The 14,160-nt window shown below is 37.2% G+C and overlaps 3 pseudogenes; 2 read left to right on the plus strand and 1 right to left on the minus strand.

Moving 5' to 3' along the window:
- The first annotated feature begins 2,100 nt into the window (after positions 1 to 2,100).
- On the plus strand, positions 2,101 to 4,160 carry LOC125602523 (annotated as a pseudogene).
- A 1,257-nt stretch (positions 4,161 to 5,417) lies between these two features.
- On the minus strand, positions 5,418 to 8,155 carry LOC125602521 (annotated as a pseudogene).
- Positions 8,156 to 10,226: 2,071 nt separating this feature from the next.
- Positions 10,227 to 12,397, plus strand: LOC125602524 (annotated as a pseudogene).
- Positions 12,398 to 14,160: the final 1,763 nt, after the last annotated feature.

Raw genomic sequence — 14,160 nt, forward strand, 5'->3', positions numbered from 1 at the left:
AATTTAAGTATTTAGTCTTACATTACTCAAAATTTTATGTTCTATATTATTTTTATTTTTCAGATTTTGAGGATTAAGTATATTTGGATTTTGTTTAAAATTACATAATTAAAATAGATATTCAAACTAGAACCCAACTTCAATGATTCGAGCCAACTCAAACCAAATTGAAACCAAAATTTTTAAATATTTGAATCATATTTAAATTACTAACTCTAAAATCCAAATACGAATAGATCAACTGAATCCAAATAGATATTTGAATCCAAAAACCGATGTAATACCCAGTTTAATCAAAATATGGACAACCCGGTTTAAATAATCTAATCAAATATGGAACAAACCCGGTTTAATCAAAATCAAAAGTCGGTACGTATCAAAATCACTAGTTGAGAGTTAACTACCAGAATTCACGGCGAGAGTGTCGGTGGCTGGTGCTACAGCGTCAGTCACACTGACAATTAACACCCAAAGAATTATATAAAACAAAGTATCTTTTTTGACAAAATCATCAAAAGAAACTCGCATGATTCGTTAAGTCCTTGTCTCCTTTTCTTTCTTCTTTTGCATTTTCCTAACCATCCTACTATATAAAAGGAGCTATTTTAAAGGCTTCTAAAGTGTGCCACATATGCAAAAAATTCATGGCCATTAATCTAATAGCTCATCTCAACTGGGCTGATATCCATGTCAATTACGAAGCACAAACAATTTATTTAAATCCCAGGTCAATACTGAAGTCAGCCAATATCCATTTACGGTATATGATACCAGAAACTAAGAAGCTCATTCTATTTTATGAAATTACATGCTTTTGTTTAGTCTTTCGCCACAGTGACCGGAGGCGTGTTGAATCACAAAGCTTCTCACGCATCCCATTATTATACTATTTCAATTGAGGTTCTTAGTGTTGTTCTAACTTATATTTAAAAATAATTTTATTAAATGTTATAGATTTTACTATTATCTTAATAAAATTTAATATAGATTTGATATATATTATATCAAATTATATAAAACTAATAAAATGATATAAAATTGTATAATTATCAAACATTTGGCCTAAACAATATTTTTAAAATTTTGTAGATATATAAGAAACAAATATCATACGATTAGATATTAGATGTTTAAAAATTGCATATTTTAAAAGCTTTAGTAATACAAATTGTATAATTATATAAAAATAATAATATTACTAAATCTGGAATGGTATATATGAATATATATTTATTTTATAGATGATGCATAAGATATTACCAACATTAAATAAAATTATCCGTCTCATGTTTATTTTTTAATTGTAGAGATGACATGTAGCAAAATGCCCAAAATGCCCAAAATGACCCTAATACCCTAGATATATAGAAAATATAAAAAATTAAATATAATACATATTATTTGTAGATAACTGGTACGTTTACTTTGTGGGACAAGGAGACGTCTAATTTCAGGGAGTAAAATCGCATATCTACCAGGAAAAACTAAATTGTAATCATCACAGTATCATTCTACGGTTACATGAAGGTAATAAACTAAACATAAAGTTTATGTCAAACTAAATTTTTACAAATATTTCACTTTTCTCAGAAACTATCACTCACAACCACACCTGGATCGTGCTTCTACTTTGACAACGATATTGATATCATACAACGCTTCCAAAAAGGAGGAATGTCTATCCTAAGCCTCATAGCAAACGACACCAGTCAATTTTTTTAAAATTTACGTTACAGCTTTCTACGTCAATTAAATAGGCACACTCAAATACTATTTTTCTCTTAGGAATATTAAATTCATCAACATAATTTATTATTCAAACTTACTTAGTTTATAAAAAAAGTGATCACACAACGCTTCCAACGTCTTCGCATTATAAAAGAAACAAACTTAACTTACACTTTCAGAAACTTTAAAACTTCCAATTTAATTAAACTGTTCTTTAATTAAACATGTAATCCGCGCGAAACGCGGACACGGACTCTAGTTCCACTAATTCCCCTCAATTTCCGTGAAACCCTTCAAAACCCATTTGGAGAGAGAGAGGGAGAGGGAGGAGGGAGAGGGAGAGGGAGAGGCGGAGAGTGTAGAAGAAAGAAAATGGGCGTGGATTTGAGACAAATTGTTGGCTGCAATCCTCACCATCACCATGTTTGTAATGCTCGGACAAATGCTTCACAGAGACTACTTTGATGCTGTTCAGGTACTTAACCATGTCCCTGTTAGTGACTGAGCTCACTTCAACTGGGGTTCTGATCGAATTTGTGGATCACAGATCTAGTTTAGGGTTTCATTTTGTATCGAATGTGGATCATAAAGACTCAGACTTTGTAGAGAATGATTGTGAAAGCTTCAAGCTTTTTGTTTTTTTTTTGTTTTTTTTTTTTCTATAGCTGAAACTTCAAATGCTTCTCTTATTTGCGTGTTGTGGTTTTAAACAGGAAAAAGTTGAAGGAGATGCACATGATATTGAGTTCCATGGATCAAAAGTAGCTGTTGTGGAAGATGGACTTGTTAGAGTAAGTGAAGGGACTAAAGGACCTTGGATGCATGATAGCCATGACCTTAAACCTTGTTGGTCAATCTCTTCATCTGGTATTTGTTTTCTTCCTCAGATCAGTTCTGCTTTTTAAATCTTCTCTGCTGTTTTTTTGAAATTGGTTTGCTTCAATGTTTTTTTGGTGTTGTAGATGAAGCGGATCGTCAAAGGTTATGTTACATTCTCCTTAACTAATGGCCCTGAATACCATATCTCTCAGGTACTCTTCATATTGACTCTAATGGTCACATGTTTCTCTTCTTTCCTCTGATGTCTTTTGTTTGTTTAGATTACTGATGCTGTGATGGTGGCGAAGCATCTTGGAGCAACTCTTGTGCTTCCTGACATAAGAGGAAGCAAACCTGGTGATGAAATGTTAGTGTTTTTTTTTGTGTCATCACAAAGGTTTTTGATGTTTCTCTGTGAGGTTTATGAACAAGTTTTAATTGCTTGCTTGACCAGGAACTTTGAAGACATCTATGATGTAGATAAATTCGTTAAAAGCTGGAAAGCGTTGTCAAGGTTGTGAAGAAACTGCCAAGCCACGTTTCTCTAAGAGACATCGCCATCGTTAAGGTCCCCACTCGAGTTGCAGAAGACTACATCAAGGAGCATATCGATCCCATCTTCAAATCAAAAGGGAACATTAGAGTCACAACCTACTTCCCTTCCGTGAACTTGAGGAAGACTTCGCTGGATGGCGAGACAGATCCTGTTTCTTGTTTGGCCATGTTCGGCTCCTTGGAGTTGCAACCAGGAGTGAGTGACTTGGTGGAGTCGATGATTCAGCGGCTGAACTCTGGTGGCCGTTTCGTAGCCATAGACTTGAGAGTTGAGATACTTGAGAAGAAGAATTGCCGTGAAACAGGTGCGTGTGGGATCCAAAACCTGTTACAACGCACAAGAGATCGCTTTGTTCTTGAGGAAGCTTGGGTTTGCGAGTGATACGACTATATATCTGACTCAGCCTAGATGGGAGAGCAGCCTCAATATACTTAAGGACATTTTCCCCAAAACGTTTACTAAGGTATCATTCATTCTTTTAAGTATGTGAAGTTGTTAATTACCCTTTTGCTGATGTAGATTGTCTATTATGGCAGGAGACGATAATGCCAGCAAGCAAGAAGTCGAAGTATCTTGAGTTAGAAAACTCAGAGTACGAGAATGTTATTGACTTCTACATAAGTTCGAGGAGTGATGTATTTGTGCCAGCCATTCCCTGGTCTGTTTTACGCTAATACAGTTGGGAAAAGGATAGCTTTAGGCAAGCCTCAGGTTCTTGTTCCTGCGGAGATCTCAGGAACGTCTGGTCTTTCTACTGATTACATCTCTCCCTATATCTCAAAGAAGAACCACTTGGCGTATTCATATGCTTTTGCTGAACTTCTCTATGAAGGGAAACAACGAGTGATCTTGAAAGTACATGAAAGGGTATAGCTCACCAAAAGTGTAAGCCATCTAGTTACCAGGGGATTTTCAGGTTGTTTACTGACAAAGTTTAGTTCTACACCGGTTCGAATTTTAGTTTTTAGTATTATTATCATTGGGGTTGTCTTGTTTAGGAAAAAAAAACTTTTGTAAGTTACAGTTTGAATCTATTGGCTCCTAGCTTTATATTCTAGTCATTTGGTAACTATGGTTGAGTGTGAGAAGGAGGAACATGGAGATTAAGATGAGCCAGGAGAGATGAAATGTTTAGATTACTGAATCTCTCATGGTCATCTCGACCACTGAGTCTCTCCCCAGTTCTTCAGCGAGCACGAGCCATCTCTAAAGCCAGACACTCGTTGAGTTCCATAACAACGTGGCTCATGTTTGGTTTTCTTCTACCTGCAAGGTCACTGTTGGGATCAACAATCTCTACAGCACCGCCTTTCACACCGGGAAATTTCGCTTTTAGTAAAACCCACACTCTTCCCAAAAGCGATGGTCCATTGGAACCGCTTACCAGCGGTCTAGTTGGTGGGTTCAGAAGTCACTGGTCCATATTCTTTCCGATCTAGGAGACTAACGGAACTACTAGCCTAAGCTGATCCGAGCGCCGAACTCCACTTGGACCCGTAACTCGACCTCACCTAACCAGTACCGGGCAATCGGGACAATATCCCATCACCTTGTTGTCTCCACTCGGATCACAAGCTTGCGTTACTAAGCTCGACATTAAGTACTTGTGCATAAACTTATAATACACATGACGTAAAACTTGTTTTGTCCGATGTGAGACTTTGATTTTTGTAATAATTAGACTTAAATTAAAACTGTATCAGATTAAACCAAAAAATACAAAAACGGTTGTATAATATTGGTTTTTCTTTTTTCTTATATATTGTGTCACCACAGTTGGTACCGTAATTAAAGCCAGAAGTATAAACATAAGGTGTAATTGTGGTGGTGCAACCAATGACAGTTTGATGAGAGTGGTTTCTGAAAGATCAGTCTTTCGTGAGAATGGTTTATGTTATTACGTAATTGCCTAATGCGCTAGTACCAAGCAGCTCGATTTTCTCTAGTTTTGTGCATAAAGTTTACTTGCTGATGATCAAGAAAAAATCACTTTGCATCGCTAGTAGTATTCTCTAATGGAGATACAATTGCTGCCCTATTACAAAACAAAACCTAAATCCTTTTTTTTTGGTAACTGACAAAACCTAATCCTTTGTCTTTCGAGTAAACGTAGAGCAAAAAGAGTCGAACCTACACGAGTATGGAGACATAACACTCACATACCTGTGATTTTAATGTGGTTCTGTCTATTTTTCCAAGAGCGCCAGGCTTCTTACTACAGCCATACCTTTGGTTTCCATTATTTAGGCCAAAATAGAATTATCCATAACTACTACTCAGACCTTGAAGAACAGCAACTTTTTTTTTTTTCAGATCATAGAGATTGGTCCATGGGATTGTGTGCTTCGATGTCAACGTGCTGGATTCCAGGTACAAGCTCTCGGATCTGTTTCTCTAAACGGATTACTTCACTTCCTAAAGCCGTCACAACTTCCTCACCTGCAACATCATGCCTTACTCAGCTTTTGTTTCCAGCTGGAAAAATAAAACTGTGATGACAATCCTTAAGTAGAAGAACTTGGTGAATTGCATACCGTAGTTTGACATAATGTTGAGCATTACAGGATCATCTCCTTTCTTTGCAGCCTCGCGAAACTGTACAAATACACCACACTTTTTTCAGATATTTTTAAAGTAACTAACCACATAGTTAACCAATGGTATTGTTCGCAGATAGTGAGATAAAAGGCTGCAAATATAGTTACCATTTTTGCCCACTCTTCACGCTTACTTCTCTTCAAATAGTTTTGGACAACAACCTGCCCATTGAAATCTGTTTGCACATATAGCAGTTAACACAACGACCAATGGAATCACTCCAGAAACATCTTCTTCAATCTCTAAGGCTATGCCTTTTATCTTCTTTTTTTTCACAACCAAGGGTACAATCCAATCCCTGAGCAGTTGAAGAGACTAACCTATTTCAGCTTTAAATCTGAAGGATCCAGGACCAATCACTTCACTTTTGCAATCATATAGAGCATCTACCACCTACACAACACCAAAAGTTTTCTTATTTAATGCTTTAATATAAATATTTTCTGAGTTCTGAAAGAAGAAATATGTACCGAGTCGTTCTTTAAAAAATGAAGAATTTTACGCATGTCTTGATCATCCATTGCTCTTCCAATCAAGGCATGTCGGTTCCGTTGTATGAGAAAATAGCCACCTTGTAAAAATACATACTCTTTGGTTTTAGAAAATGTAATATATTACAAATTAATTAGTAGAGTTGGAAGAACATACCATTCAAGTAAATTGCCAACTACAATGGATCCTATAGGATCATAAATAGCATTTCCTGTCATCTTAACAGCGACCAGAGAAGCCGCAGCTATTGCCAAACCTGCCACTGCAGCGCCGTCCTGTGCATTTACAACAGTTGAGGTCATAAAACAATTTAGCAGTGTGTTAAAAAAAAATCTGATACAAGAAATGTAGTAAACTAATACCTCAGTCATAACAGCAACAGAAGTAGGATCATGACCACGCCATATATAATCTCTTATGGTCATGCCTTCTTGTGCAGCTCCTTTTTTCACAGATTGTATGCAACTAGAAGTGATGCACCTTTTTAAGACATAAAATGATTTTTAGTGTAGGCTTGAAGGATAGCTAGATTAAGAAAACGTTATTACCTTCAATTAAAAAGAGCCACCGATTACCACAGCAGCATATATTCCATATTTGGAGGTGGCTGAGAAGATTTATCAAAATTGATGATAATGTACAAAACTATCTAATAAACCAGAATCAAATAGCAGATAGTGTTCCAAGCCAAATCACCTGAGAAGTCCACAAGTTCTGTACTCCATTAACAATGGTAGCACCAGACCCAAGGCAAAAGATGCCAACAGCAGATATCAAAGACCATACAAATCTTTCCTTTGAGTAGCCATAGCTGAGCAAAGAATCAAAATTTTGTTCAAGAGAGTTTCAAACAAAAGAAAGCTCTTCTGTTCCACTAGCATAGAGTATATATTAAAGATCAATCAAGACTCACGGATGAAGAGCATCTGGTGCACGCCTTGAGCTACTGAGACCATAAGCAAGAAGTGCCTACCAACATCAAAATGTATCAGTACATTAAACTGGACACAAAAGCTAAAACAAAACAACAGCAGACCTGGTTAGCAAAATCAGCGACGGAGTGAACCACTTCAGCCATTATGACATGGCTAGAACTTGTCCACCAAACACCAAACTTGAGAGAAAACACAAGGAAGTTGCACCATAGTGCAGTAGTGACAGCTCTTGACTGCAAGATGTTTCACACCAAAAAAAAAAAAACATAACTCAGGAATAGGACCACATATAAAGAGCTTCACTCATGATTCTCTACGCCAAGTACATGTAAGAATTTCTCTTCTCATGATATGTAACCAAAAAACAGTACCATAAGACCAAAACATAAACTATGAAACTAAACTTAGAAAGACGCTAGCTAACGTCATATTCTACCACCGAAAAAAAAAGACACCAGACAGAATCTTCCAAGAGGATACAGCAAACAGAGCAAAGTTTTCAACATTGAAACTTAAAAAACCATGAATACTAAATGTATCTACGTAACAGGAAATGCAACAGATGTAACAAACAAGACACACGGTGATACTAGTCGCATTACAAGAAAAGTAAGAAGCATAACGTACCTATGTTGATCATTGATCTCAATTCTCTTGACTTGTTTAGCCCGAGTGAACAAATCTGTTAATACCAAAACTAAGTATCATTAGTACTCAGTAAACCAAGAAAATTTTAAGACAAGGAAGAAGAAGAAGACATACTCCGGTGAGAAGAGTAGGAATCAATAAGGGGTGTATCTCCATCGAGTCGCACGCCGCCAAGACCTCCTCGAGTAGATAGAAACCCTCTTAACTGCCAAGTGGAACGGATAAGAGAGCTAAAACTCCGATGGGTCTCTACAGCTCCGTTGTTTGTGTCGTCGAATAGCAACAATACGTGAAGTGAGCCGCCTACATTTGTCGCTCTGCTGTAACCCTTCGCCGGAGAATGAAAGAGACGAGAGAAGAGGCGATGGGATGGTTGCATTTCAGAGTCTTCACAGCATGCAAGTCTGGTTTTGTTTTCCCAGGCAAAAAAAAAAAAAAGAAGAGAAAGCTTTGCTTTGTTCCCCCGGAGATGTTGGAATCGGTAATCGCTGATTGGTTAAGTTATCTTAAGTTTTATTTTAATAATTCTTTTTGATTTTCTTCTATAATTATTAGTATGTTTTTTAATCTAAAAGCATACAATGAAACAGAAAAAGTATAAGAATATTCTTTCTCTATTTTCTTTGACCTGTTCTCAAAGATAAAGCGAGCAAATAAGATGAAATGTATGTTAAAAATTTGGAATTTTATAGAAAATTTGAACAAGTCATATTTATTTTAGAAAACTAAACTATGAGTGGATTTTTCGGATAAGATGAGATACTCCTCAAGTTTAGCAGTGCATTTTCTTTTTTTTTATTTTTGAACAAACAGTGCATTTTCCTTTTATTTGAAAAAAAAAGTATGGTATCTAAACCCGGAGAATCACACTCTTTTGGTGAGATCTTAAATAAAAGTTAGTTGTCTTATAACAGAGACTGCAACATTACATCAAGGTAGCATTGTCACCATATTGCCACTGATCAAATCTTTCAAAGTAAATGATAAAGCTATGTAGCACTTGGGGGATGATCACTCTCTTTTGAGATCTTTCTCTTGCGTGTAATGGCAAGAGCCAAAGTGTTCTCTTCTCACCGTGAGTTGCTTATGTTATTGGCCACTAATACAATCATTTGATCAGCCTCAAGATTTGTCTCCTGCATGTTGCTTACATATTCTTGAGCTGTTTGAGAAGCCCCTTTGTTTAAGTCTCTAGGAGCACCCTAAAATTATAAATGTTGTCATGTCGACAGACAAACTAATGAATCAAATGTGCTACAAATCGATCATTAGCTTCCAGAATAATTTACAAGTATTAGCTTTCCATAATCTTCCGTGTGCTTGGTGAATAGAGGTTTTACTTTGCGCATCTGTTTGTAAGTAGGTTGGTTTGGTCATACCTACAAAAACATGACTGTTTGAGGATATGAGTGTTGGAACATCTTAAGACAAGAAACTGTTGAGTCACTATTTTACCTCTGGCGGTTAACTGGAAACAAGACATATCAAGTGTGGGGATGGAATATATTTCAAGCATTTGAGAATAATTCTCGTATAGAATCTGGATACGTTGGCTTGCAGGATGCAAGTTCTTTCTCTCTTTTTTTTTTCTTTTAAAATCAGAAACCCATGTTCATCATTATTAATGTTTCCTTCTTCATTTTAAGGCAATACAGGTGCTAAAACAAGATGCAAAGCTTCTTCTTAGCTGACACTCTTAAGTATCTATATCTTCTCTTTTCGCATTCATGGTTATTTCATTAGACGAGTGGGTTTTCAACACAGAAGCTCATCCGTTAAGATGGTGGTACGGAATGATCAGAGTAAGCCACTATAACATTACTCCAGAGAGGTTCGTTGGTGGATCAAGGGTTAGGTAGACAGTTTGATATTATATAATACACCAAAGCTTGAGGCACATGTTGTGTTAGTTTGGATAACCGATAAGAACATATTCAATAGATGGACAACTTTTTTTGCCACAGAAATTAGTACACAAGTAAGTAACTAACTGTTTTCAAGATTTTGAACGCTTTGCAAACAAGAGCAATCAACTTTGACCAGAAACATGAAAGCATGAAAAAAAGACTTTTGAGTAAGCGAGCTTGGTCTGATGTCCTTGAAGGCATCACTAGTCCCTGCTTTAGAATCATGCACACCACGTTTGCACCTGATACCTGTTAGTTTTGGTTTAGAAAGTATATTCAAATGAATCCTTTCAAAACTACTTTTTTTTTGTCTCAGATGAATCTCTCTGGTCTCGAACAAACAACTGTCACCAAACCTTATCCCAGTATATATACACTTTCACACCACCACAAGTCTTTTTTTTTGGCGCTTCACGTGTATGTTTTTCATAAACAAATTTACAAATTAAAAGAAGAAAAAGAGTAAAGGAACGGTTGGGATACAAACTCATAGCTAGCTGGAACGTGATTTGCCCATCTAAAGGAATTTCAATTTTGTTCATATCCAAATAGGCGCTGACTAAACATGTTGAAGAAAGTACCTTAAGAGAACACAGAAACCTTCTCCTTGCCGACCATGGAAGCTACTGTCTTCACTTCACTATATTTTCCATTTACCAAAACCAAAGCCATCTTTAACCTGAACCCACGTGCTTTATCTTCGTCTTCTTGTTGGCTCTGCAATTCGCAGTCCAAGGGTAACACCAGCTGAGACCTAATGGATCGAATCATGGAGTTCTTCGTCTTCATGCTCTGTTTCAAAACGAGGAGGCGCCTTGTGAAGCGATGATAACTTAGCAGAAAACAAAGGGTTTGGTCTTTTACCAGCGGATATATCTCTCTGTCTCAGTAGTTTACTCCTCTCCTCTCCTCTAGTTTTTTCACGTTATGCAGGAAGCTTTGTGAAGTATTGATTCTTTTGGCATATGCTTGTTTTGCTTCTTTATGAAGGAAAAGGTTGGAAGTAGTCTAAGTGGGGAAAAGGAAGTCATAAGATAATCGAGTGGAGACATCTCTGGCACTTCCTCCTCATGGTGGAGGAACTCGCGCCGGTCTCTTTAGAAACCCCTATCTCCGGTGGTGTTCAGAACGCAACCTCTGCTCATGGTTTTGCCTCCACCTGCTCTAGCTGTTAGGAACTTGATGGAGCAGTAAATGCTTCAAACATCATTTTCTTCTTAGGGTGATGAGGAAAGATGTTATTTTCTTGTATCTATTTTTGGTTTTAAGGCCAGGTTTGCGCATCTATGCACAGTGATGTCTAAAATGCACCATCGCAGAGAAGGCTACCCCTTTGGATCTTTGGTAGATTTTGCACCTGATCCTATGGGACGTAAATCTTTTTCTCTCTCCTCTCTCTCTCTCTTCTCTCCCCTCTCTCTCTCCCCCCCTTCCTCCCCTCTCTCTCTCTCTCACTCTCTCCTCTCTCTCTCTCTCTCTTCTCTCTCTCTCTCTCTCTCTTGTAATTTGTGTTTTTGAATGCAGCTCCTACTTTTGTTTCTAGACCCCATCTTTTCATTTTCACCCTTGGCTATTCACACTCGGAATATTTTAGCTGAACCTAGATGCACCCCTCGTTGTTCAGGTAAACATGATCCACCATGCTCTACCTAGCTACTTTTGCTTGCTCTTCAAGTCTTTCCATTTAGTCTTCACGGCTTGCTTTCTAAGTCATCTTTAATATTAGACAAAAATATTGGCACTCTTCCATTTTCTATGTTCTTTGAAGGTGGATTTGTTTTTTCAGATACCCGGATGGAATTGCTTATCGAATGCAAGAGCTACATTATTCGGCGATGTCTATCCATTGCCAGAAAATGAGCAAGTCAGTGTCTCTGTTTAATCATATTGGCTGAGTATAATATATGAAATGGTACTACTTGTGTCATAAGTTTTCTCTTGTTCTTGATCTCCAGGAATGGGCTCATAACAGTATATGGCTAAGCATCACCAAGGACCTTCCCAACAGTGGGGAAACTTTCACATATTTTAGAATGCACACCATAAGGTTTCTGTATTCTTATTCATATTTAGCCACACACCATAGTGTAATTATCAGAAACATAGTAACAATCTTGATGAATTTGTTTTCTCTCAGTGATATATATTTCATTGGAGGTTTTGGCACTGTCGCGTGGATCATGTCAATGAGTACGAGGCTCTTCAGCCAGATAAGATAGCTGCTGATGGAGGCGAGCAAAACCTTAAGGTGAATTTTAACTTAGTTTAAGCCCTTAATGATTGATCTTACTTAATGACTCAAAGTAGAGTTTTGGTATATCTCTACATGGTGTTAGGAACTAAATGCCATCTTCTCAAAGCCACTTAAGAATTATTATCTACTGAATCTGAGGTAGACGATGCTGCTATCATTTCTGTAGACAGCAAAGGGATCGACATAAGAGTTCGTCAAGGTGCTAAGGTAACCTCATTATATATAACCTTTTTATAATGATTCTGCGAGGGAGGGGTTTATCAGTTTCTCCTGCATGTGTGTATCATTTGTTACATTTGTGCAGTTTAACATACAAAGGCTAGCCTTTGAGGAAAGTCTTGGTGTAGAGACCTTAGAAGAAGCCAAATCTGCACTGCAGAAAGTGATAGAGAAGGGAAAAGCACACAATTTGTAGATATAACCTCATATTTGATGATGTTGCAATAGTTAATGTGGACAAGAAAACATGGATTAATGATCTTCTGGATCATCTAATCTATTAAAACATAAGTACAAAAAAAAAATAACCCCAATTTTCCTTTAATATATTTAAAGGCCAATATATCAAAAATATACATATTTTATATTTTCAATGTAATTTTTGTCAACTAATAATGAGCAATTGTGAAGTTCAAGAACATTAATTACAATTTTTAAAATCTTATTGGTTTAAAAATATAGGAATATAAAATTAAAAAAAACTATACATTTATAGCTAAGTTTTAATATATTTATTAAAAAGTGTGAAAAATTCTAAAACATAGATCTTTTAGGAACGGATGGAGTATTAAATCTGCGCATTATCTAATTTTTACTCTTGGTCTACTGGTTACTATCACTTTTACTATGAATTAAAGTCCATTTTGACTATTTTTCGTTTTAGGTTAATGAGTAGAAAATCACCAATATGTCTATCTTCAACCAAGACCTGTTTATATACACCACCACCAACCAACAAACCAATTACTCCAATTCTTGTTGTTGCAATCTTTTTTCATAATTTTGTGAGTTTTAAATCTAAATAAGAGAGATCTATACCATAACATGTGAGTGTTCCCAAAAATATATATATAACATAACATGTAATTTTTGAATTACTAGTGTACAAAATAATGAACATTTAAACCTTTTTCTAAAATTATCAATATCATAATCAAATCTCGTGATGGTCGGACTAAAACAACTATGGAGAGTGTGTTTTCGAACATGGTAGTTACTAACTAACAACATATCCATGAATTAATTTATACACAACCGAAAGTAACACTATGACAATGACACACAACTAAAAACATCAATATGTAATCTCTGGCATAAAGGAGAAAGACAGATGTAAAGGTGTGAAATGAAAAAACCTTAATGAGAAGCCTAGTATTTGATCCACACAATATCCATGAGACCAGATTTATAACCAAAAACTTGCACTGAAACTGTAGAATTAAAAAAAAACACAAAAATTACGTGAAAATGAAAGGACATACAAATATTCTCTATGTTATAAAAATGTGAGAGAGAAATTGTCTGTTCACGCAAAATCTTGTTAGAACAAACTCCCCTGTCTTTCTTTCCATTGTGAATTCTTGTTTACCTCCGGCGTGGTTGCCCTTTCGCCGGCGTCGGAGGGCCTCCTCTCCTCTTCTCTCTCTTCTCTCTCTCTTTCTTTTGCCCTCTTCTCATCCTCTGGCTCCCTCCGACATGCTTGCGTCTCTGGGGTTTCAAGCTTTGTCGGCAGAAGAATCTAGGCTGAAACCGGCTGCCATCTTGAGTCTCTCTGGTGATGCGGTGAGGTAGGTGTAGCGGTTGTCGGTGGTTAGGGTGGGTCGGAGTTTTGGGATCAGGATTTCTCGGTGGTCGTTTTTTAATCTTAGATCTACGGTGAATCTCGGTCGGTTGGTGGTGCATGTTCTATGAGGGGGGTCTCTCGCTCGGGATCTGTCTTATACCTGTCCTCCCCCCTCGGCTCTTCTCGTTGTTCTGGCGGAGCTGAGCAGCGGCGCGTGACTTCTCCTTTCGCGTGGTGTCTCATTGAAGGGCAGGTCTTGTTGTCATCTTCTCAGTAGATGCGGTGTTTCTTCATCGGTGCGCCTGTAGGCCTTGCTGGTTGCGTCTTGTGTGTTTCTGGTGGGCTTCGGCTTGGCGTGTGCCTCAGCGTTTAGGTCTCCGACGAGAAGTCATCTATGGCTAGGGTTCGGAACCTCTGCGTCGGTTACCTGCTTCTCTCCT

This window comes from Brassica napus, unplaced genomic scaffold (assembly GCF_020379485.1).
Source record: "Brassica napus cultivar Da-Ae unplaced genomic scaffold, Da-Ae ScsIHWf_2882;HRSCAF=3666, whole genome shotgun sequence".
Classification (NCBI taxonomy): Eukaryota; Viridiplantae; Streptophyta; class Magnoliopsida; order Brassicales; family Brassicaceae; genus Brassica; species Brassica napus.